We start from the raw sequence: 24,956 nt of genomic DNA, 5'->3' as shown, positions 1-24,956 counted from the left end.
ACAATTCAATTTAAAAAATAGTTAATAAAAAAGTGGGAAAAATAGTTGCACAGATACTTAACAAAAGAAAATATATGATGAATGGCCAATAAGCACATGACAAATGCTCAACATCACAGCCTGCATGGAAGTGAAAATTAAAACTACAGTGAGACACCATCTGGCTCTCACTAGAACAGCTGAAATGGCAAAGACAAACAATACTCAGTGATGGCAAGGATTGGATACAACTCCAACTGCAATATCGGGATTTACAATAAGAAGTACATACTGGGTTTTCATCCTTGTCTCTGGCAGAGAGTTCCGAAAACTCTTGGAATCTCCTAAGTGCTAAGAAAGATGAAGGTGCCTTTTGCTATTGTTCACAAGCCCCTCCCAATGTCACCTGAGTTTATGTTAATGAGGTGACTTTTGGAAAGCTCCTAAGGATGGGGGCTGGTTGTGCAGAGAACGAACCATTTGATTGGAGTGTCCTCGGGGGAGTGCAGATTGGCTGGAGTTTGAATTAATCACCAAATGGCCTATGATTTAATCCATTGTGCTTATATAATGAAGCCTCCATAAAAAACCGAAGAGATGGGGTTCAGATCGCTTGCAGATATTACACATGGAGGTGCTGAGAGGGTGATGCACCCAGAGAGGGCATGGCAGCCCACTCCCCGTTCCACGTATCTTGCCCTATGCATCTCTCCCACCTGCCTGTTCCTGAGTTACATCCTCTTCTAATAAACTGGTAATCTAGTAAGTGAAATATTTCTCTGAGTTCTATGAGCCACTTTAGCAAATTAACCAAACCCGACGAGGGGGTGTGGGAACCTCTAGTTTATAACTGACCAGTCAGAAGCACAGGGGACAACCTGGGCAACCTGGACTTGCAGCTGAAGTGGGGAAGGGGACAGTCTTGTGGGACTGAGCCCTAGGCTGTGGAACCTGACACCATCTCCAGGTAGAGAGTGTCAGAATTGAGGTAACTTGTGGGACACCCAGCTGGGGTGGAATTGCTTGGTCATGGGTGAGTTGGGGGGGCAGAGGAGGGAGGTGGGGACCCACACACTTGGTAACAGAAGTGTCAGGAGAGTAGTGAATAAAGGAAGAGTGTCTCCTGCACCTGTGCTCATATACATTCTTGTTGAGAATATTAAATGGTACAACCATGTTAGAATATAGTTTGGCAGTTTCTTAAAAAATTCAGTTTCACCTGTGATGCTGCCATTCCACTCCTGGGGATTTGCCCAAGGAAAATGTAAACATATTTCCACATAGAAACTTGAGCCTAACAGCTTACTCGTAATAATAACCCAAAACTAGAAACAACCCAAATGCCCATCAGTAACCAAATGAACAAGCAAAATGTGGTACATTCATACAATGGGATACTACCCAGCACAAAAAGGAAGGAATTATCGATAGATGCAATAACGTGGGTGAATCTCAAAATTACCATGCTGAGTAGAAGAAGTCGCACTTTTTCCATACATTTAAGTCAGTTCCACTTACAGCAAAGTCTAGAAAATGCAGACTAACCTATAGTGACAGAAAGCAGATCAGTGGTTGCCTGGAAACAGGGGCGGACCAAGGGATGGCCGGTAAAGGGGGCAAAAGGAAAGTTTTGCGGGGGATGGAAGTGTTCTGTATCCTTTTGTGTTTTTGTGACACAGGTGTATAATCTGCCAAAGCTCATGGAAGATTTTAAATGTGTGCAGCTTAGTAGTTTATTTTACAAAAACTGTTTCTCAATAAAGTTGAGGCATTTTGTCATGTGAGATGCTTGTTTCCAGAGCTCCTGTGCCTCTAAAGACAGACCCAGGTTTGAATCCAGGCTCTCAGGTTTTACCGTGAACATGGGTTCTCTCACAGGACTTGCTAACCTCCTATATCTCAGTTTCCTCATCAGTAAAAGCACACACTCCATCAGATGGAACGCTTCTAGCCAATGGTAACAATATCAGATCAGAAAGGGCTTGATAAGTAAGGGGGTTATTTTTCTCATACAACGTAAGTCCTGAGTCCTGATGTTGGTGGTTCTGGGACGTTCGAGCAGCTCAGTGGGTCAGCTCTGTGTCGACAGCTCCTTGATTCCTACCTACTGACAAGATGACGGCCCAGCTCCAAGCATCACCTCCACATGGAAATGTGTTCCACAATGTGAAGAAAGGGCTGGTGGAGTGGGTCTCTACCTCCAGAGTCACTTTTTCTATCAAGAGGGAAATTATCACCCAGAGGCCCCCAACAGATCTCCATCCTAAGTCCCATTGGCCAGAACCAGAAATACCAACAATACAAACCAACAGCCGCTGCAGTCACCAAGAAAGACCCTAGGATGAGGGTTCAGGCCCACCCCAGCAATTGTGAAAGAGCACCTCGCTGTGTACGTGAAAGCCACTCTACAAGCTGCTAAAGAAATGAGTAGTGAGAAGGAAACGGGCATCAGCAGAGACCCGTCTTTCCAGGGAACTCGGGAGGGGAGTAGACTGAGAACAAGTGGAGAAAGTTGTGTGGGTCGAGCCATCTGGAGTGAGAACAGGGCTGAATGTGGACACGGAAAAGGACATTGGAGGGGGAAAGAAACGGGCTTGGGAGCACAGCCTTGGCCACGAGAGAAGAATGGGGAGGACGGAACAGGTGATAAGGCTGGGAGCGTGGATGGAGCCATGGGGCGACTGACGGGCAGGCATATCCCACTTCCCGCTGATGCATTTCTCGGAGGGGCTCCCAGGTTGTGCTTCACTGAGAAGCAAGGGAGACTCTGGACTAATGCACAGTTCACCTTCGTCTTGTCAGGCGAGAGCCACCATCTGGTCGCCATCTGGCTATCCCTGACTCTCTGCCTCCAGGTGGGCCATATGGGATGGGTTTTAGACGTCAAAGGAGAGCAATGCAGGGTGTGGCTTACGACCGTGCTGGAGAAAAGTCTCTCCTTGGGTTTTGAGACTCTTCTTTCCCAGCTTTCCCAAAGAAATTAGATGATTTCATCTCATATAACATCTTTGAAAGACTCCCTGGATTTGCTTTTTTTTTTTAAAGCTACCAAACTGGAACATTGTGTCCCTTAAGCACCTATTTTAGCTGTCACAGATTTTGAAAAGCCATTTAAATGAAATTGTACTGTACTGATCATGCAGTCCTGTACTTTCCCGATCTCCAGTGCTTGTCAGACAAGATCACAACCTCCTGAGGACAGGAACAGTGTCTCGTTGGCCACTGTGTTCTCATCACCTGGCCCAGGGCCTGGTACCCGTTGTACATATGTGTTGGCATACTCCACTCAGCAACCCTCCGTACCAGGAACCCTCCCTCCAACTATTCATCCATCCCAAAGACGTTTGCCAAGTAGGGACCACACCCTGCGCCAAGCACCCCTGAACAGAAAGCAGCCTTCAACTTCAGCGAGACAATTTAAACATTGACGTTCCTTGCGTCCCAGACAGCCTGCTCTACTCCGTTCTGTCCTTGGCAAGCATCAGTACCCAGCTGTGCACCGCCCCCTGTTGAAATATAAAAGTATTCCAGGCCAATTTGTGGATTTATGTCCTTTTGCTCAGCGAGGAGCCTGCTTCTCCCTCTCCCCTTCCCTGGCTCATGCTCTCTCTCTCTCTCTCTCTCTCAAATAAATAAATAAAATATTTTAAGAAATAGATTTATATTCCCAAATTTCTGGGATAACATGGTTGCTGATAATTACAACAGGTGGTGAGAACGGGTCTGGCAGCGGGAGCAGGGAAGAAGGAAGGCAGGTGTCACGAAGAGCAGAGTGGCAGTTGATGTTTTAATGACTCATCCTCAAAAGGAAACAAGAAACTGCCCTCTGGTCAGCTGTGGGGGTGGAGGGCAGGTAGCTGAGGCACGGGGGACATCAGCTACACAGCCGGCCACCCCTCGTGCGTGAGCTCACTGAACGCTGCCGACAGCCCCCCCAAGGTGAGTACTGTTATTATCCCCATTTTACAGAGGAGGAGACTGAAGCCCAGAGACATTAAGGAACTCGCTCAGGATCACACAGCTGGAGAGTGGCAGAGCTGAGTGTAACCCAAGCCGTGCGATCAGAGCCCAGAACCCCTACACTGTGCCCAGCCTCCAAGTGTCCTGCCAGGGCTCTGGCACAGGGGCAGGCCCCAGCCCCCTGTGCTGAAAGGGCTGAAAGCAACACGCATGGCCGCTTAGCTGCACAGGGTCGACCGTGTCACCAGACAGGACCCCAGCCTGTCCTCCATCCAACGTGGAGGCCCCTCTTCTCTCAGAGTCACAGACTGGAAAGGAAATTCTCTCCATCCCCAAATTATGTCTCCTCGGACAAATGGAATGCAGTTTATCTATTTAATTATTCAATCAAGTTTTTCTGTCTCCAAGGAATTCTGGCAATAAAGTCACACATCCCCTGCAAGATCTCCAGCAGAGGGGTTTCTGGGCCAGCCTCACCTACAGAGACTCTAGCTCCCGTCACAGATGAAAAGAAAGTTTCATTAGCTTTATTTACTTCTCCTGACATAATTGGCCAGTGGAGTGTAAATGCTGATGTCATGTCTAATTAGCGGCGGCCTCTGCCCTCCTGGTCGCTGTACCCCGTCTGGCTTGTTTATATGGATGGAGCTGTTTCATAGGGAGCATCTTTATGAACTAGCCCCCCCCATGGAGATGTTCTAATTATCATTCAAGAAAACAAGCTTTCTGATGTTGTGCAGACAGTTCAGCAACATCTTCCCAACAGGGCTGATAATTGTAACACCCTTTTGGTGCATGGTGGGCATTTCTGAAGGTGGTAACACTAGATCCTAGGGAACTAGAAATTTGGAACTCAGCTCTGCTTCTCTCTGTCCTGGACACCTTGCCATTCTTGGCTTCCGTTGGGTTCTTCATGGGCTCTAAGGCTAATTGTTTGCATTGGGATGAATTTTGCCAAGGATCAGAAATTCTGATTAAATCGCTAGTGCAATCATCATGCCCCTGGGCACAATTTACTGTCATGAAATCAAACCCAGCAGAAAGAAAAATGGTTCAATACCTAAAGGATTAGAGCAGATACAAATATTAATTGATTCTGATAAATTTCACAATGTGCTTTTGTTTCAAAAGGAAAAAGAGTAGGGGAATAATTTGATCTCCCCAGTGGCAGGATTCCACTGAGCTTTGGAGAAGTAAAGATTTTTAACAAAATTAATTACAGTCTGAAATCAGTCTGGCAACAATGCTGTCTTCCTGCTGCACATTACCCAGTTCCAGGAAGTCTGTAAGAGAGAAGCCATGCACCATCAGAGGACCAAGGAGGCTCATTACAAGTTTTCTTAATTGCTGTAATGTCGTTGCCTTTTTGACTCTTGTCTTTGCCACTCCTTAGCCCATCCCTGCTGTCATTCTCTGTACCTCCTCTCCCTCTCCCTCATTGTCTCCCCCTCTCTCTGTCAACATTTTTCGTCGAAGCCCCTGGTGCTCCCATTTCTCTTAAATAAATCTCTACATTTTCAACCACTAGTCTGGGCTCGGACACCCCATCTCCCCTTGGCCGTGGCTGACCAAGCAGGACCTTGCTTTGCCGGCAGATCTCTCTGAGGGTATGCTGTCCCTCCTCTCCAGTTCCAGAGGCCACAATTTCCCACAGGCAAGACTGGTGTGCTCCCAGTTACCCACTTTGTATTCCAAACCCCTTCTCCTACATGGCCTTTCCCTCCTTTATGTATTCATTGCACGAATTCTTGGCTACATGCTCTGTGCTGGGGATACACCTCATGGCTCATTGTCATTGAAATCATCTACCAATCTTCTGGTAACTCATCCCTCTTTTATGGAAAGCTTTGGGACCTTCTTAACAGGTCTTCCTGTCCACCCCAAGTGTAACCTTCATCCAGGGTGACTTCGTGGCCGTGTGAACCACCCACATGCCACTAACATCTGTCACTTACCCTGTGCAGCATCCACTGCCCCTTCTGATTTTACTCTGTGGGAGCCTCCTCTCCCCCACTTTAGTTTGTGTTGAGCAGGTGGGGTTGGTCCCATTCCTGGACTTTGCCCATGGTGGAAGCAGGAGTGCCTGTGACAAATCAGAGTGCCACGAGGTTCTGGTGCCAGGGTGCTAGACAAGGCCACATGATCCAGATCAGATCAAGGAGATCAAGGAGCTATAATCCCAGGACTGTTGCTGGAATTACTGGGGGAGGGGCTCTCTTTCTGCTGGAGGCTTCACCTGTAACAGAACCTACCAGGAATGAAACATCATAATGGAAACTAGGGCACAGAAATGGGGGGGAAGGGTAGAGAGAACAAGAAAGAAGACCTAAGAAACCAAAATGAGCTCCTGGGTCCAGCCATGCCTGAAGCCACTCAATGCCTGGTGCCAGTCAATGCCTAGCTGCTCAATTAAATGAGCCAGCAACTCCCTTCTTTGCTTAAGTCAGTTTTCTGTTGTTTACAAATCAAAAGATACCATTCCTCCTATTGACCTCAACTCCCATTGTGTTCTCCATTCTAACTCTGTAGCTTATTCCCATAAACCAGAGCTGGAGGCTGAAGGATGGGATTATAAGCATGGCAAGGGAGTAATGCATCTTGACCGGTCAGAAGGCAGCACAGACTCATAGGAGAGTTACCAAAAATTCGGGACGAACCTATTTGGGAGGATGAGCCAGCACTTCATAGATGCACATTTGTGATGCTCAATTAATTCTGCAAATATTTATTGATCACCCACTACTCTCCAGGCCCACTTCCAGGTCCAGGACATAGCAGAGGAAAAGTAAGGTGGAATCCCTGTCCTCAATGTCTGTTAAGTCAAGTCCACTGGCTTGTATGTCGGACCAAAAGTCTCATGTCATGTAACAGTTGCCAAAGAGCCTCCCTGCCCTACTCAAGCATTAAAGAAAGATAAAAATCCCCAGGTACTTTAATTATGCCATGAGGTTGCCCCTTGGGTAGCCTTTATTCTGCCAAATATAATAGGCACTCTTGTATTTCTCAAAATCTACGCCATTTACAGCTTATGAGTTGTTGCCCTGGTTCATAATAAGCTATTTGATAGCTATTGACATCTTCCATCTGAGGAGAGCCAGATGGATTAGCCTGGCAGCTGAGTTTCACGAGATGTCTAGATATGGGAAGGAAGACCTTAGTGATTGCGCTACAGACTGAATGTGTCTCCCCAAAATTCACATGTTGACGCTCCAACGCCCAATGTGGTGGCATTAGGAGGTGGGGCCTTTGGTAGGTGATCGGGACACAGTGAGAACAGTCATCTCCGAGTCAGTAAGAAGAGAGCCCTCACCAGCAAACCAGCCACACCGGCACCCTGATCTCAGACTTCCAGCCTCCAGAACTCTGAGGAACTAAATTTGTTGTCTGAGTCACTCACTCCACGGTATTTTGTAAGGCAGCCCAAGCTGATCAATAGATGCTGTGATAGAAACTCATTGATTTGAATCCCAAAAACATTATGTCAAGAGAATAAGCCTTGCACAAAGGAGTGTGTGCTCTACGTATACTGCATTATCCCATGTGTATGAAATTGGAGAACAGGCAAAACTCATCTAGAATGAAGAATATCAGAACAGTAGTTTCTGGGGGTGGGGCCACGAATTGACTGGGTTGGGGCATGAGAGAATTTCTGTGGATAATAATGTTCCGTGTCTTGATAGGGGTTTAGATCACACAGGTGTATGCATTTGTCAGAACTCAGTGAAGGTACAGGCAAGATCTATGCATTTCACTGTATGTAGATCATACGTCGAAAGAGATAAAGACAGACATTGGACTCTAGTTAATGACATGCATGCCGAAGTATTTAGGGGTCAAGTATATGAAGTAGGTAATGCCCAAACTTTACTTCGAATTAAAACAAAAATAAGATATGTCAATGAATGGATAAAGGAACAGATGGGTGGACAGAAGGGTGATAGCAAATACAGCAAAACGTTAATGGTAGAATCTAGGTGGTGGGTATGTTTACAACCTTTCATTATATTTGAAATTTGTCATTTACAAGTATTAGGAAGGGGCGCCTGGGTGGCTCAGTCGGTTAAGCATCTGCCTTCAGCTCAGGTCATGATCCCAGGGTCCTCTACTCAGTGGGGAGCCTGTTTCTCCCTCTCCCTCTGCCCTTTTCCCTCACTTGTGCGTGCTCTCTCTCTCTCTCACTCTCAAATAAATAGATAAATTTTAAAAAATAAAAATATTAGGAGAAAGCTATCAGAATTTATCACTTTCACCCCAATTAAGAAACTTATCAGCCATCAGTAGACACGTATGGAACATCAGGTTCTGTTCTCTGAACTTTACATACAGATCTTACTTCATTTTCCCTAGAATGCTATGCACTCGTTGTTTTATACTCCGTGCACAGGGGCAGAAACAGGCTTTAGATGATAGTGGGTCCAGAGTCCACAGATGGCATATGTCAGAGTGAGTATTTAAACCCCAAAGTCCAGTTTTCTCCCCACTCTGCTCTCCCGCCGTGGAGTACCGGGTGCCCCGCTGTCTCAGCTTGAGCTGCTGTCGCCATAGGCTGGAGGACTTAACAAATGATTTATTTCTGACATTTCTGGAGGCCAGGAAGTCCGAGGTCGAGGGACTGTCAGATCTGGTGTCTGGTGAGGGTCCCCTTCCTGGTTTGCCATCGGCCACCTTCTGGTGTCTCTCGTGGCAGAGAACAGAGAGGAAGCAAGCTTTCTCCTGTCTCTTTGTAAGGGCACCTGTCCCATTCATACCTCCAGTTTACACGTTGAAAAGATGACTCCGGCTCAGGTTGGAGAATGTTTCCTTTGCGGGGGTTGGGGGGAAGCCCAAATGCCTGTGGGGATGCCCCTGAGCTGTGTTAGGACCACGGTCTTAACTTTGACAGAGGATGAGGGCTTGGACTGAGGCAAGGACAGCAGCAGGTGACAGAACCGTGGCGAGCCAGGTCAAGAGCTGTATGTCACCAGTTCTTAGGATGCCATCAAAATACTTTATTTCACAAACGGGAAACCTTGTTCAAGGTAATCCAATCCTAGGAAAAAAGCAGAAGGAAGGAGAACTGAGTTGCCCCTAACAACCCAGGGTTGTGGTCTAAATGATAAAGAAGGCCAGAGAGGGGGCGCCTGGGTGGCTCAGTTGGTTAAGCATTCAACTCTTGGTATCAGCTCAGGTCATGATCCCGGGGTCGTGAGATCAAGCCCCCCGTCGGGCTCCACTTGAGAGCCTGCTTGAGGTTCTCTCTCTCCCTCTCCCTCTGCTCCTCCCCTCATTCATGCACTCTCTCGCCCCATCTCTAAAATAAATAAATAAAATCTTTATTAAAAAAAAAAAAAAGGCCAGAGAGGAAAGGAAAAGAAAATGATGATTAGAATATCAGGCTAAGACAAAAGACACATCTAAAACACACACGTGTTCCAACAAGATCAAAAGGTTACTGGTAAGTTGAAGAATAGTGTAATTATAAAGCTGTCTGAAATGCCCGTCAGGGTCAGCCCCGTGACCCATCCCTCCACGCCTGCCAGGGATGCTGGGGAGGGCTCTAGAAAAGCCGCCAGTCTTCCCGACACTCAGCTTCTGCTCCACACCCCTCCCTCCTTCCCCTGCAGCAGAACCTGTGGATTTCTCTCCAAGACAACCGAAGCCTGTTGACACCCTGTCCCACCTCTGCAGTCACATGGTAAAAGGTTATTTCCAGCATCCCACTTTTAGCCACACATTAAGCAGAAGGGGTCCTTCCCTTTTCCGTTGGTAATGACCCCTTGCCTCTAAAGAGGTGGCTTTTCGATGTCTTTCTTGAGAAAAAGAGAAGGTGACTCACATCTCAGAAGCCTGAAATCATTAATTTCGAGGCAAATGCGTGTAGATATGGGTAAGTACTTTCAAGTTAATCCCTCTAATCAATAGTCTCTACATTTATCGGGAAAGGAACAGATGGTAGGAGGTTTTAAAAGGAACACAGAGACCAGAGAGAAATATTTCCATTACGTCCTGGGTTAGGCAGATCATTAAGCGGGTACTAAATTCTACTGAAGGTTTAGGGAAGAATATATAATTCTGGAATGTTAGAGCTAGAAAGACCCTCTAAGAAAATCAAGTATAGCGGCATGCTCACCATCACCTTCCTCTCACACCTGTACCAGACATCAATAATCAATCACAGCACTCTTGCCCTCTGAATCGCCCCTGAGACATGTTCCAGGCATTCATTGTCAATCTTGGTTATCACCCTAGATCTGCATTGTCTTATGTGGTAAAATTTAAAATTAAATTAAAAATACAGTTCTCAGTCACACTAGTCACATGTCAAGTGCTCCGTAGCTACATGTGGCTAGTGGCTACCATACTGGACAGCACAGAATACAACATTTCAATCATTGCGGAAAGTTCCATTGGACAACACTGCCCTGCATCACTGTTTCCCAAGTGACAGGCATTCACATACCTTTACACTTTTTGCCACATTGACTCACTTTTTAAAAAGGTATTTATGGAAGGGGCGGAGCAAGATGGCGGAGGAGTAGGAGACCTGGATTTCGTCTCCTCTCAGGAATTCAGCTGGATAGGGATCAAACCATTCTGAACACCTACGAACTCAACAGGAGATCGAAGAAAAGAATAGCAACAACTCTCTGAACAGAAAAGCGACCACTTTCCGGAAGGTAGGACGTGCGGAGAAGTGAATCCGAGGCGATATTCGGGAGGATAGACGGCGGGGGAGGGGCCTCCGTCGGCCGCTTCTGGCAAGTGATAGAGCCGCGGAGCACAAAATCGGAACTTTTAGAAGTCTGCTCCGCTGAGGGACGTCACTCTGGTGGCGAAGTGGGGGGTGGAACCCTTGCGGGACAGTGTGGTCTCAGGACCCTCGGGGTCACAGGAAGACCGGGGGTGCCTGAGTGCGGCAGAGCTCCCAGGTATCGGAGCAGGGAGGCCGGCTGCAGAGACGGAGCCCAGGCGCGGGCTCTCAGCTCGGGGTTGCCATAGACCGTGATCCGCGGCACAGTCGGGCCACTGCTCCTCCAGCAGGGACCCAACAAGCGGCAGATCCGGGGAGACTCACCTTCTTCCCCCGGGAGGAGAGGTGCGGGAGCGCACCGCGGGGATCTGCTGGGTTTGGAGACTCCACCCGGGGTCGGGTGCCAGATAGAAAGGCGCGGTCACAGGCCGGGTGAGCACGGAGTGCGGCCGGAGACCGGGGAGACGGGAGTGACTGACGGCTTTTCTCTGGGGGCTCACTGAGGAGCGGGGCCCCGAGTTCTCGGCTCCTCCGGGGCGGAGACTGGGAGGCTGCCATTTTCACTCTCCGCCTCCAAAGCTGTACGGAAAGCTTGCAGGGAACAAAAGCTCCGGAGAGCAAACCCGAGCAGATTACTTAGCCTGGACCGGCAAGGGCGGGGCAATTTTGCCTCCGGCAAAGACATTTGGGAACCACGGCAACAGGCCCCTCCCCCAGAAGATCAGCGAGAACAGCCAGCCAAGACCAAGTTTACCGATCAATGAGAACGGCAGAACTCCAGCGCTAGGGGAATACTGCACATAGAATCCATGGCTTTTTTACCATGATTCTTTAGTCTTTCAAAGTAAATTATTTTTTTTAACTGTCTTTTTTCTTTTTTCTTTTTTTTTTTTTTTTGAATTTTTCTTTTTCCCTTTTTCAACCAACATCTTATCAATCCCTTTTTTAAAAAAACATTTTTATTTTTCATTTTTAGAGTCATATTCTATCCCTTCATAGTAGTTACCCGTATTTTTGGCATATATATATAAGTTGTTCTCTCTTTAAAATTTTGAGATAGTTTCTTCTAACAGATCAAAACATACTCTAAATCTCTAGTGTATGGTTTTTTTCTACTCCCCTGCCTGATCACATTCTCTCCCTTTTTTCTTTTTTTTTTTTTTTAATCCTCTTCTTTCTTTTTTCAAACAACTTATCAATTCCTTTTATAAAATTTTTTATAATTTCCATCTTTACAGTCATATTCCATCCCTTCATCATATCAACCCTTATTTTTGTACATATATAAGTTTTTCTTTCTTTAAAATTTTGGGAGGCACTTTCTTTTAACAGACCAAAATACACCCAAAATCTAGTGTGTGGCACTGATCTATATACCAGCCTGATCATATTTGATCACATTCTGTTTTTGTTTTGTTTTGTTTTGTTCTGTTTTTGTTTGTTTTTATCTTTATCTTTACCTTTTTCTTTTTTCTTTTTTTCTTTCTTTTTCTTTTTTCTCTCTTTCCCTTTCTTTCCCACTGCTTCAGGTCTTTTCTGAATTTTTTAGAGTATATTTTCTGGGGACGTTGTTACCCAGCTAGCATTTTGTTCTCTCATTAATCTATTCTCCTCTGCACAAAATGACAAGACGGAAAAAATCACCTCAACAAAAAGAACAAGAGGTAGTACCGACTGCCAGGGACCTACTCAATACGGACATTAGTATGATGTCAGATCTAGAGTTCAGAATCATCACTTTAAAGATACTAGCTGGGCTTGAAAAAAGCATGGAAGTTATTAGAGAAACCCTTTCTGGAGAAGTAAAAGAACTAAAATCTAACCAAGTAGAAATCAAAAAGGCTATTAATGAGGTGCAATCAAATATGGGGGCGCTAACTGCTAGGATAAATGAGGCAGAAGAAAGAATCAGTGAGATAGAAGACCAAATGATGGAAAATAAAGAAGCTGAGAAAAAGAGAGATAAACAACTACTGGATCACGAGGGCAGAATTCGAGAGATAAACGATACCATAAGACGAAACAACATTAGAATAATTGGGATCCCAGAAGAAGAAGAAAGACAGAGAGGGGCAGAAGGTATAATGGAGCAAATTATAGCAGAGAACTTCCCTAATTTGGGGAAGGAAACAGGCATCAAAATCCAGGAAGCACAGAGAACCCCTCTCAAAATCAATAAAAATAGGTCAACACCCCGACATCTAATAGTAAAACTTACGAGTCTCAGAGACAAAGAGAAAATCCTGAAAGCAGCTCGGGAGAAGAGATATGTAACCTACAATGGTAGAAACATTAGATTGGCAACAGACTTATCCACAGAGACCTGGCAGGCCAGAAAGGACTGGCAGGACATATTCAGAGCACTAAATGAGAAAAATATGCAGCCAAGAATACTATATCCAGCTAGGCTGTCATTGAAAATAGAAGGAGAGATTAAAAAGCTTCCAGGACAAACAAAAACTAAAGGAATTCGCAAACACGAAACCAGCCCTACAAGAAATCTTGAAAGGGGTCCTCTAAGCAAAGAGAGAGCCTAAAAGCAACATAGACCAGAAAGGAACACAAACAATATACAGTAACAGTCACTTTACAGGCAATACAATGGCACTAAATTCCTATCTTTCAATAGTTACCCTGAATGTAAATGGGCTAAATGCCCCAATCAAAAGACACAGGCTATCAGATTGGATTAAAAAACAAGACCCATCGATATGCTGTCTGCAAGAGACTCATTTTAGAACCAAAGACACCCCCAGATTGAAAGTGAGGGGGTGGAAAACCATTTACCATGCTAATGGACACCAAAAGAAAGCTGGGGTGGCAATCCTTATATCAGACAAATTAGATTTTAGAGATGAGGAAGGACACTATATCCTACTTAAAGGGTCTATCCAACAAGAAGATCTAACAATTGTAAATATCTATGCCCCTAACATGGGAGCAGCCAATTATATAAGGCAATTAATCACAAAAGCAAAGAAACACATTGACAACAATACAATAATAGTGGGGGACTTTAACATCCCCCTCACTGAAATGGACAGATCGTCTAAGCAAAAGATCAACAAGGAAATAAAGACTTTAAATGACACACTGGACCAAATGGACTTCATAGACATATTCAGAACATTGCATCCCAAAGCAACGGAATACACATTCTTCTCTAGTGCCCAAGGAACATTCTCCAGAATAGATCACATCCTAGATCATAAATCAGGTCTCAACTGGTACCAGAAGATTGGGATCATTCCCTGCATATTTTCAGACCACAATGCTTTGAAACTAGAACTCAATCACAAGAGGAAAGTCGGAAAGAACTCAAATACATGGGGGCTAAAGAGCATCCTACTGAAGAATGAATGGGTCAACCAGGAAATTAAAGAAGAATTAAAAAAATTCATGGAAACCAATGAAAATGAAAACACAACTATTCAAAATCTTTGGGATACAGCAAAGGCAGTCCTGAGAGGAAAGTATATAGCAATACAAGCCTTTCTCAAGAAACAAGAAAGGTCTCAAGTACACAACCTAACCCTACACCTAAAGGAGCTGGAGAAAGAACAGCAAATAAAGCCTAAACCCAGCAGGAGAAGAGAAATCATAAAGATCAGAGCAGAAATCAATGAAATAGAAACCAAAAGAACAGTAGAACAGATCAACGAAACTAGGAGCTGGTTCTTTGAAAGAATTAACAAGATTGATAAACCCCTGGCCAGACTTATCAAAAAGAAAAGAGAAATGACCCAAATCAACAAAATCATGAATGTAAGAGGAGAGATCACAACCAACACCAAAGAAATACAAACAATTATAAGAACATATTATAAGCAACTCTATGCCAGCAAATTAGATAACCTGGAAGAAATGGATGCATTCCTAGAGATGTATCAACTACCAAAACTGAACCAGGAAGAAATAGAAAACCTGAACAGACCTATAACCACTAAGGAAATTGAAGCAGTCATCAAAAATCTCCCAAAACACAAAAGCCCAGGGCCAGATGGCTTCCCAGGGGAACTCTACCAAACATTTAAAGAAGAATTAATACCTATTCTTCTGAAACTGTTCCAAAAAATAGAAATGGAAGGAAAACTTCCAAACTCATTTTATGAGGCCAGCATTACCTTGATCCCAAAACCAGACAAAGACCCCGTCAAAAAGGAGAATTACAGACCGATATCCCTGATGAACATGGATGCAAAAATTCTCACCAAAATACTAGCCAATAGGATCCAACAGTACATTAAAAGGATTATTCACCACGACCAAGTCGGATTTATCCCTGGGCTGCAAGGTTGGTTCAACATCTGCAAATCAATCAACGTGATACAATACATTAACAAAAGAAAGAACAAGAATCATATGATCCTCTCAATAGATGCAGAAAAAGCATTTGACAAAGTACAGCATCCTTTCTTGATCAAAACTCTTCAGAGTATAGGCACAGAGGGTACATACCTCAATATCATAAAAGCCATCTATGAAAAACCTACAGCGAATATCATTCTCAATGGGGAAAAACTGAGAGCTTTCCCCCTAAGGTCAGGAACGCGGCAGGGATGTCCACTATCACCACTGCTATTCAACATAGTATTGGAAGTCCTAGCCACAGCAATCAGACAACAAAAAGAAATAAAAGGCATCCAAATCGGCAAAGAAGAAGTCAAACTCTCACTCTTTGCAGATGATATGATACTTTATGTGGAAAATCCCAAAGACTCCACCCCAAAACTGCTAGAACTCATACAGGAATTCAGTCAAGTGGCAGGATATAAAATCAATGCACAGAAGTCAGTGGCATTCCTATACACCAACAACAAGTCAGAAGAAAGAGAAATTAAGGAGTCGATCCCATTTACAATTGCACCCAAAACCATAAGATACCTAGGAATAAATCTAACCAAAGAGGCAAAGGATCTGTACTCAGAAAACTATAAAATACTCATGAAAGAAATTGAGGAAGACACAAAGAAATGGAAAAACGTTCCATGCTCATGGATTGGAAGAACAAATATTGTGAAGATGTCAATCCTACCTAGAGCAATCTACACATTCAATGCAATCCCCATCAAAATACCATCCACTTTCTTCAAAGAAATGGAACAAATAATCCTCAAATTTGTATGGAACCAGAAAAGACCCCGCATAGCCAGAGGAATGTTGAAAAAGAAAAGCAGAGCTGGCGGCATCACAATTCCGGACTTCCAGCTCTACTACAAAGCTGTCATCATCAAGACAGTATGGTACTGGCACAAAAACAGGCACATAGATCAATGGAACAGAATAGAGAGCCCAGAAATGGACCCTCAACTCTATGGTCAACTAATCTTTGACAAAGCAGGAAAGAATGTCCAATGGAAAAAAGTCTCTTCAACAAATGGTGTTGGGAAAATTGGACAGCCACATGCAGAAGAATGAAACTGGACCATTTCCTTACACCACACACAAAAATAGACTCCAAATGGATGAAAGACCTCAATGTGAGACAGGAGTCCATCAAAATCCTAAAGGAGAGCACAGGCAGCAACCTCTTCGACCTCAGCCGCAGCAACTTCTTCCTAGAAACATCGCCAAAGGCAAGGGAAGCAAGGGCAAAAATGAACTATTGGGACTTCATCAAGATAAAAAGCTTTTGCAAAGCAAAGGAAACAGTCAACAAAACCAAAAGACAACTGACAGAATGGGAGAAGATATTTGCAAATGACATATCAGATAAAGGGCTAGTATCCAAAATCTATAAAGAACTCATCAAACTCAACACCAAAAGAACAAAGAATCCAATCAAGAAATGGGCAGAAGACCATGAACAGACATTTTTCCAAAGAAGACATCCAAATGGCCAACAGACACATGAAAAAGTGTTCAATATCGCTCGGCATCAGGGAAATCCAAATCAAAACCTCAATGAGATACCACCTCACATCAGTCAGAATGGCTAAAATTAACAAGTCAGGAAATGACAGATGTTGGCAGGGATGCGGAGAAAGGGGAACCCTCCTACACTGTTGGTGGGAATGCAAGCTGGTGCAGCCACTCTGGAAAACAGTATGGAGGTTCCTCAAAAAGTTGAAAATAGAACTACCATATGATCCAGCGATTGCACTACTCGGTATTTACCCCAAAGATACAAAAGTAGGGACCCGAAAGGGTACGTGCACCCCGATGTTTATAGCAGCAATGTCCACAATAGCCAAACTGTGGAAAGAGCCAAGATGTCCATCGACAGATGAATGGATAAAGAAGAAGTGGTATATATATACAATGGAATATTATGCAGCCATCAAAAGGAATAAGATCTTGCCATTTGCAACGACGTGGATGGAACTGGAGGGTATTATGCTGAGCGAAATAAGTCAAACAGAGAAAGACATGTATCATATGACCTCACTGATATGAGGAATTCTTAATCTCAGGAAACAAACTGAGGGTTGCTGGAGTGGGGGGTGGGGTGGGAGGGATGGGGTGACTGGGTGATGGACACTGGGGAGGGTATGTGCTCTGGTAAGCGCTGTGAATTGTGCAAGACTGTTGAATCTTAGATCTGTACCTCTGAAACAAATAATGCAATATATGTTAAGAAAGAAAAAAAGAAGAAGAAGAATGTAGCAGGAGGGGAAGAATGAAGGGGGGGAAATCGGAGGGGGAGAAGAACCATGAGAGACGATGGACTCTGAAAAACAAACTGAGGGTTCTAGAGAGGAGGGGGTTGGGAGGATGGGTTAGCCTGGTGATGGGTATTGAGGAGGGCACGTTCTGCATGGAGCACTGGGTGTTATGCACAAACAATGAATCATGGAACACTATATCTAAAAGTAATGATGTAATGTATGGGGATTAACATAACAATAAAAAAATTAAAAAAAGAAAAGGTATTTATTTAGGGGTACCTGGGTGGTATAGTCAGTTAAGCGAACTACTATTGGTTTCAGCTCGGGTCATGATCTCAGGGTCATGAGATCAATGCCTACAGCGGGTTCCACACTCATGCAGGGAGTCTGATTCCTCTCTGCCTCTGCACCCTGCACTCTCTAATAAATAAATAAGTCTTTAAAATAAATAAATAATAAAAAGATATTTAATATGGAAATTTTATGTTACCAACTGAAATGGAAAGCCAGCATTGTTTACCATAAAGAGAAGCTCACAGTAGACAGAATCACTCTGAAAGCCAAACAATGTAACTTCATAGTGCTGAGATACTGTTGCTTCCAGAATGCTCTGGTCCTAAAGACCAGTATGGCAGTGACTTGCTAATGATTCAGCAGTATCAGTGTTCACTGTTAGGCCCTCCCCCCTAGTCCTCTTGCTTCTTGGCGAGGTCCTGTGGCAGTTTTGGCCAATAGAAAATGGGAAGAAGCAACACGTGCCATTTCCTGGTGCAGCTCTGAAACCCTCAAGCAATCCTCTGCTCACGCTACCTTTCTTCCTCTGCCTGCTAGCTGGAGTAAGAAACCTCTGGAAGCAGAGGTGTAAGTAAGAAGCCTGGGGTTTGATGGCGCCAGTAGGTTGGATGGAGGTTGGCTCCTGAATGACTGGGTGGAGTGAAAAAGGAGCAAGAAATAAGCCCGTATTGTGTTAAGACAGTAAGATTTTGTTTTCTCTTCTTTTTCTTTTTTATTAAGTTTTAATATAAATTCCAGTAGAGTTAATATACAGTGTAATATTAGTTTCAGGTGTACAATATAGTGATTCCTCACTTGCTTACGATACCCGGTCCTCATCACAACAGGTGCACTCCTTCATCCCCATCACCTATTTCCCCCCATCCCCCACCCACCTCCGTTCTGGTGACCCTCAGTGTGTTCTCTACAGTTCAGAGTCTCTGTCTTGGTTTTTCTCTCTCTTTTCCCTTTGCTCATTTGTGTTGTTTCTTAAATTCCACATATGAGTGAGATCATATGGTATTTGTCTTTTCTCTGACCTATTTCACTTAGCATTATACCCTCTAGCTCCATCCATGTTGTTGCAAACATAAAGATTTCATTATTTTTTATGACTAATATTCCATTGTATATATACATCACCTCTTCTTTATCCATTCATCTAGCCATGACACACTTGGGCTGCTTCCATACTTGGCTATTGTAAACAATGCTGCTATAAACATAGGGGTGCACATATCCCTTTGAATGAGTGTTTTTGTATTTTGGGGGGTAAATACCCAGTAGTCTGGTTGCTAGATCTTAAAGTAATTCTATTTTTAACTTTTAGAGGAACCTCCATACTGTTCTCCAGAGTAGGCTGCACCAGCTTTCGTTCCCACCAACAGTGCATGAGGGTTCCTTTTTCTCCACATCCTTGTCAACACCTGTTGTTTCCTAAGTTGTTGATTTTAGCCACTCTGACAGGTGGTTTTGATTTGCATTTCCCTGACGATGAGCGATGCCGAGCATCGTATCGTGTCTGTTGGCCATCCGGATGTAAGACAGAAAGATTCTGGAGTTGTTACAGCAGCTAGTCTTACTGGTCCTGATTACTCCCCCATGTGTTCGGGGTTAACGACATACCACAATCTGGGTGTGAGCAGAAGGACTGAAAAAGAATCTGAGATGAAGGAACTTAGTAAGTGAGGATATGATTTCATCTCACGTGGTGGTGCCACCTAAGATCATGAGATGTGGGACGAGAGATTATGTTCTGCCCCCTCTGGCGGGACAGGCCCCATATTGTGGGAAAAGCTGTCACAAAGGAAACCTATTTCCATCCCTTATGTAGTCCTACCCTTCTTCGTTTTCCAAGAGGAACAGCTTGTGCCCAGAAACGGGAAGAGATTTCCCAAAGCTTTAGCTACTTAGTTGCCAAGTTGGGATTATCATCTACAACTCCTGACTCCTGTACCAGTGCTCTTTACTATCACTGTTGGGGCTTGAGATCCCCTGCACCCCCGCCCCCCAAAAAAGAGAATAACCAGTTCTTTGAGTAAGATTTTAGAGTTGAACCCTTGTAAAGAAAAGATTAAGTTATTATTTTAGCTGTCTTCCTATATAAAATGGGCTTAGTGGGAACAGAACATTGTCCAGGGTTAGAAGAAATGTGAGTTTAGCACTTACTCATTTGGCTGCATGTGTCTTGTGATGCCAGTGAATTTAAGGGATTTTTTTTTTTTTATCTGCCCTGGAAGCTACTGATTAGGTAGCCTGTTTAAATGATTCGGTAGCTAGTCTTCAAAGATAGCTCCCAGTGACCCATGCTTCTCAGGGTTCAGACCCTGCAGAGACCCCCCCTCCTTGAGTTTGGGGTGGTCCTGGGACTCATTTTAACCACGTGAAACAGGGACGGACTGACATCATGCTAGCTCTGAACCCAAAAGCCTTCAGAAGACCTGAGATCTCCCACTTTTGTTCTTTTGGGATCCAAGCCCAAGTCCTATGAGGCGAGCCCGAGGCCCCGCCTTCCAGCTGCCCCTCCAGGGCACCAGCCATATGAGCGACACCATCTTGGTCACAGTGCCACCCACAGCCACCACCTGGTGCAGCCCATGTCACCCCCAGTGAGACCAAAGAACTGCCCAACGGAGCCGTCTCCCCACAGAAATATGAAAGATAAGTAATATGAATGCATTTTGCTGAGCTGGAAAGTAAGGCAGAGAGGTTCAGTAAATTCTTTAAAAAACTTAACCGAGATAGGAAGGGCACATTGGTATTAACAGGGGAGACCCGGAGGGAACCATGTCATTCAAGGAGCTGCTGCGGGGATGGTGGCATCTGCTGAGGCTGGCCAGGGTGGCAGCACCCAGACCTTCTAGAACCTTCTAGATCACATTGGTGATTGGTGTAGGCTTGGGCATGGGACCCAGCTCGGGCCAGTGAGATGTAAGGGGAAGTCGGCTGGAGCTCTAGGGAACAATTTTTCCCTCCTGGTTCAAAGCCAGATATGTCCTCAGAGAACCCCTTCCTCACTGCCTGCTCTAGGGCATCATGAGGTTGTGGTGTCTGGGCAGCTCTAGGGGGAGGGTTAAAAATAAGTTGCAGAGAAACGGTCCCAGAACCCATATTGATATGATCGAGGGCTGAATTAAGCAACTTTGCAACCACCAGTAGCCATGTCTGACAGAAGCTGTGAGTACTGGGGACCCCGTTCCTTGGGGGTTGGCATCTGAAGTAGGGGACGGTCTCACGGGACGGAGCCTTCGCCTTGTGGGGTCTGCACTCGCTCTGAGGAGGGCCAGGCCCAAATCGCCAGACGCCCAGCTGCTTGCACGAGAGCCACAACTCTGGCATCAGAAGCGACGTCAGCAGCCCAGCCTCCCTGCTACCCCAGCCCATTGCTCCGTTCCTCTGTGAACCTTAATGTCGTCATCTATAAAACCTGAGTCCTAATAGCTACCTCATAGGGTTATAATGAAAGTTAAGGAAGATAATAAGTGTGGGAGCATTTTGAAAAATAACGATTAAATATTACACGATATCCTTTTCCTGTTAAACCCTGAGTCACCTAAGAACAAAGACTCTTTCACCTTTAAAGACATTTTTAATCCCCAGTTCTTAGCAAAGGATTTAATATTGACTAGTGGGCTTGATGACTGTTTGTGAATGAAGTAAATAGCTGATACCTGGTGAGCTCTTACTACAGACTATCTCATTTAACACAGCCCCATGAGATGCATAGCTATGATTATTAACCCCGTCTTACAGATGAGGAAAGGAAGGCTCAGAGAAGTAGAGTAAGTTTCCCAAGGCCACACAGTAAGCGGTGGAAGCAGGCCTTGAACCCTGCTGCCTGCCCTCTGCACTGCCACTCCCAACCACCGCATTCGACTGGACATGGGCTGGGCTCCCCCGCCCAGGAGTCACTTCATAAACCCAGAAGGAGGGGGCCCCAGAGCTGCAAGGTCAGTTGGGCCACATGAAAGCAGTGGGAAGAAGCCTAAACGCCCGGGAGCTGATTTGGAAACCTGTGGATTGGACTCGAGCTTCCCCGCCCACAGGGCACGTGCCCCGCACTGCACATGCTCATACACAGACCTCCCACTGCAGCGGGGATGGGTGACAGGTGCATCTCAGACCCACCAGCCCAGTGCAATGAGGAGGAGGTGTCAGGACCCATTGGCATCACCTGGAGAGACATTAAACTTGGTTACAATGCATCATTGTGGACTGAATGTTTTCTACTAAAGAGCATCATCAGGCAATTATTAAAACTTGAATAAGGTCTCTGGGTAAGAAGCATATGGGAGTTCTTTGTTGTAATTTGCAACTTTCCTGGAAATTGGAAACTTCAAGACTTCATGGAAGCATGTCACCATCACCTTGGAGAGGTAATAAGGCCTTTCTGATGCTTGAATCCTAAAGTATCATAATATGCCTCTTAGCACTTAAAAAAAAAGTCTACGGACCCCTGGGTGGCTCAGTCGTTAAGTGTCTGCCTTCGGCTCAGGTCATGATCCCGGGGTCCTGGGATCGAGCCCCGCATTGGGCTTCCTGCTCCGCGGGGAAGCCTGCTTCTCCCTCTCCCATGCCCCCTGCTTGTGTTCCTTCTCTCGCTGTGTCTCTCTCTGTCAAATAAATAAAATCTTTTAATAAAAAAAAATAAAAAAATTTTAAAAAGTCTAATATCAGTTATCTCCAGAACACGTTACAGATGGAAGTCCACACTGCCTCCTCCATAAAAAAAAACTTGTCAAAGTCAGGAAATTAACATTGATACAGTATTCTTATCTAATCTGTGGATCAATTTTCCGAAAAATGTCTTTTACATACTTTTTTTTCCCCCAAAAAAGCTCTTTTTCAGCGATTCAGGATCCAGGCGAGGATTACACATTGCCTTTGGGGGTCATGTCTCTTTCATCTCCTTTCATCTAGAACGTTCCTCAGCTTCCCTTTGCCTTTCATGACCTTGACATTTTTGCAGAGTGCAGCCAATTATTGTGTAGAATGTTCCTCAGTTTGGGTCTGCCTGAAGTTTTCACGTTATTAGATTCAGGTAAAGCATCTGGGGCAGGAATGTCACAGATCGATCTTGCAGTTTCCTTTGCATGTCAGACAAGGGGGGCCTCAGGTGTTGGCCTGTGTCATTCCGAAGTCTTTAACTCCCACCACTCAATTAAGGTGGTGCCTGCCAGGTTTCTCCACTTAAAGCGGCTATTCTTTCCTTTGTAATCAAGGAGTAATATGTGGGGAGTTATTTTGAGATCATGTGAAGGATATCCCATTTCTCATCAAACCTTCACACTTTAATTTTAGCTTCCACTGATGACTCTGCACTGAAGGGAGGATCATCACCGTTGCCAAATCTTAGACTGCCTTCTGGAGAAGCCAAGAAGGAAGTATGTATCAAAGGACTTGGACCTCCTAGTTATATTTCAAGGAAAACAATCTGACATGTCAATTACATCTCAATTGACTGGAGGAGGGAGAGGAAGAAACCCCAAGGAAAACAACAAGATGCAAAGATTTAGGTGCAGAGATGTGCATGGCAACATCACTTACAAGAGCAAAACTTAGAAATCACCTACATCAAGCAATAGGAAAAACTGCTATCAAGAAATATGAAGCAACCATTTAAAACAATGTTTTTGAAGGGTTTATTTTTTCAAGAGGGATAATGTTAAGTAACCAAAGATAAGCTATAAAGCTACGTTTGGCCAAGTGCAGTTCAGCATCCTGAGTTGGATCCTAGAACAGAAAAGAGGGCACCGTGTGAAATTCAAATGAAATCCGTGGTTGAATTAATAGTAACGTACCAACATTCAAGTCTTGATTTTAATAAACGTACATGGTATGTGAGACATTCACATTAGGGTAAACTGGGTCTGGGTTATACCAGAACTCTCTTTGCAGCTTCTCTGTAAATCCAGAATTATTCCAAAATAAAAACTCCACTTAAAAAAATTTGACCTGGGTGACTCAAGTCAGTTAAGCATCTGCTTTCAGCCCAGGGTCCTAGGATTGAATCCCACATCGGGCTGCCTGCTCAGCAGGGAGCCTGCTTCTCCCTCTGCCTCTCACCCCACCCGTGCTCTCTCTCACTCTCTCTCTCAAATAAATAAAATCTTTTAAAAAAAATTTAACTTGGGAGTGATGGATATGTTCATCATCTTGACTGTGGTGATGTTTCATGAGTGTCAAAACATTAAATTATACAATTAAATTATACAAATTAAATATGTGCAGGTATTGTATGCCAATTAAACCTTAATTGAGCTGCTTTTTTATTTTTATTTTTTCCACAAGATAATTGTTTTATTTTTTTATTTTTTAAATTTTATTATGTTATGTTAGTCACCGTACATTACATCATTAGTTTTCGATGTAGTGGTCCATGATCCATTGTTTGCATATAACACCCAGTGCTCCATGCAGTACGTGCCCTCCTTAATACCCATCACCGGGCTAACCCATCCCCCCACCCCCCTCCTCTAGAACCTTCAGTTTGTTTCTCAGAGTTTATAGTCTCTCATGGTTCATCTCCCCATCCAGTTTCCCCCCCTTCATTTTTCCCTTCCTACTATCTTTTCTTTTACATATAATGTATTATTTGTTTCAGAGGTACAGGTCTGTGATTCATCAGTCTCACACAATTCAGTGCTCACCATATGAGCTTTTTTAAAAAAAGAAAAACTAGGGGCACCTGGGTGGCTCAGTTAAGTGTAGAACTCTTGATTTCGCTCAGGTCATGAATCTCGGGGTCCTGGGATCAAGCCCCGTGTTGGGCTCTGCGCTCTGAGAAGTCTGCTTGAGATTCTCTCCCTCTGCCCCTCCCCCGGTCATGTGCTCTCTCGCTCTTTCTCTCTCTCTAAAATAAATAAGTAAATCTTGAAAAAAAACATTTGATGAGCTCCCAATTGTGCTAAATATATGTATAGAAAAAGCACTGGCTGGAATGTATCACAATGTCAACGGGTGTTGGTATCTGTCGCTGGGGGGATTACAGGCGATTATCATTTTTATGTTTATAATTTGTAATGTATTTTTATGGTTTCTCAGTGCCTTAAATGGCCGTGCAAGACATGAATAAACAGGGTGGGGAAGATAATATTTTTAAATGGGGTTATTTGTAATCATAAAGCTTTGCTTCCTTGTCTGTAAATTGTCCGGCTCATAGTGAGAACTGAGGGCTGTTAGTACCTCGGCTCATTAAGAGAACGCAAGTAAACAAAACCTGAAGAAAGCAGCAGACCCCTCACAGCTGAGGCCCCTCAGATGCCCTGATAATAAAGAAGCCTTGAAAATACACACCTAGGCATCCAGATCCCGGAGCAGGAATCCTCAGATTTTCCGTCATGAGTGAGTGAGTGTGTGTGTGTACGAACGTGCGGGCACCTGCCAGAGTTTGCTTGTGAAAAGCA

The sequence above is a fragment of the Phoca vitulina genome, unplaced genomic scaffold (assembly GCF_004348235.1).
Source record: "Phoca vitulina isolate PV1807 unplaced genomic scaffold, GSC_HSeal_1.0 scaffold66, whole genome shotgun sequence".
Lineage (NCBI taxonomy): Eukaryota > Metazoa > Chordata > Mammalia > Carnivora > Phocidae > Phoca > Phoca vitulina.
This window is presented reverse-complemented; position numbering follows the sequence as displayed.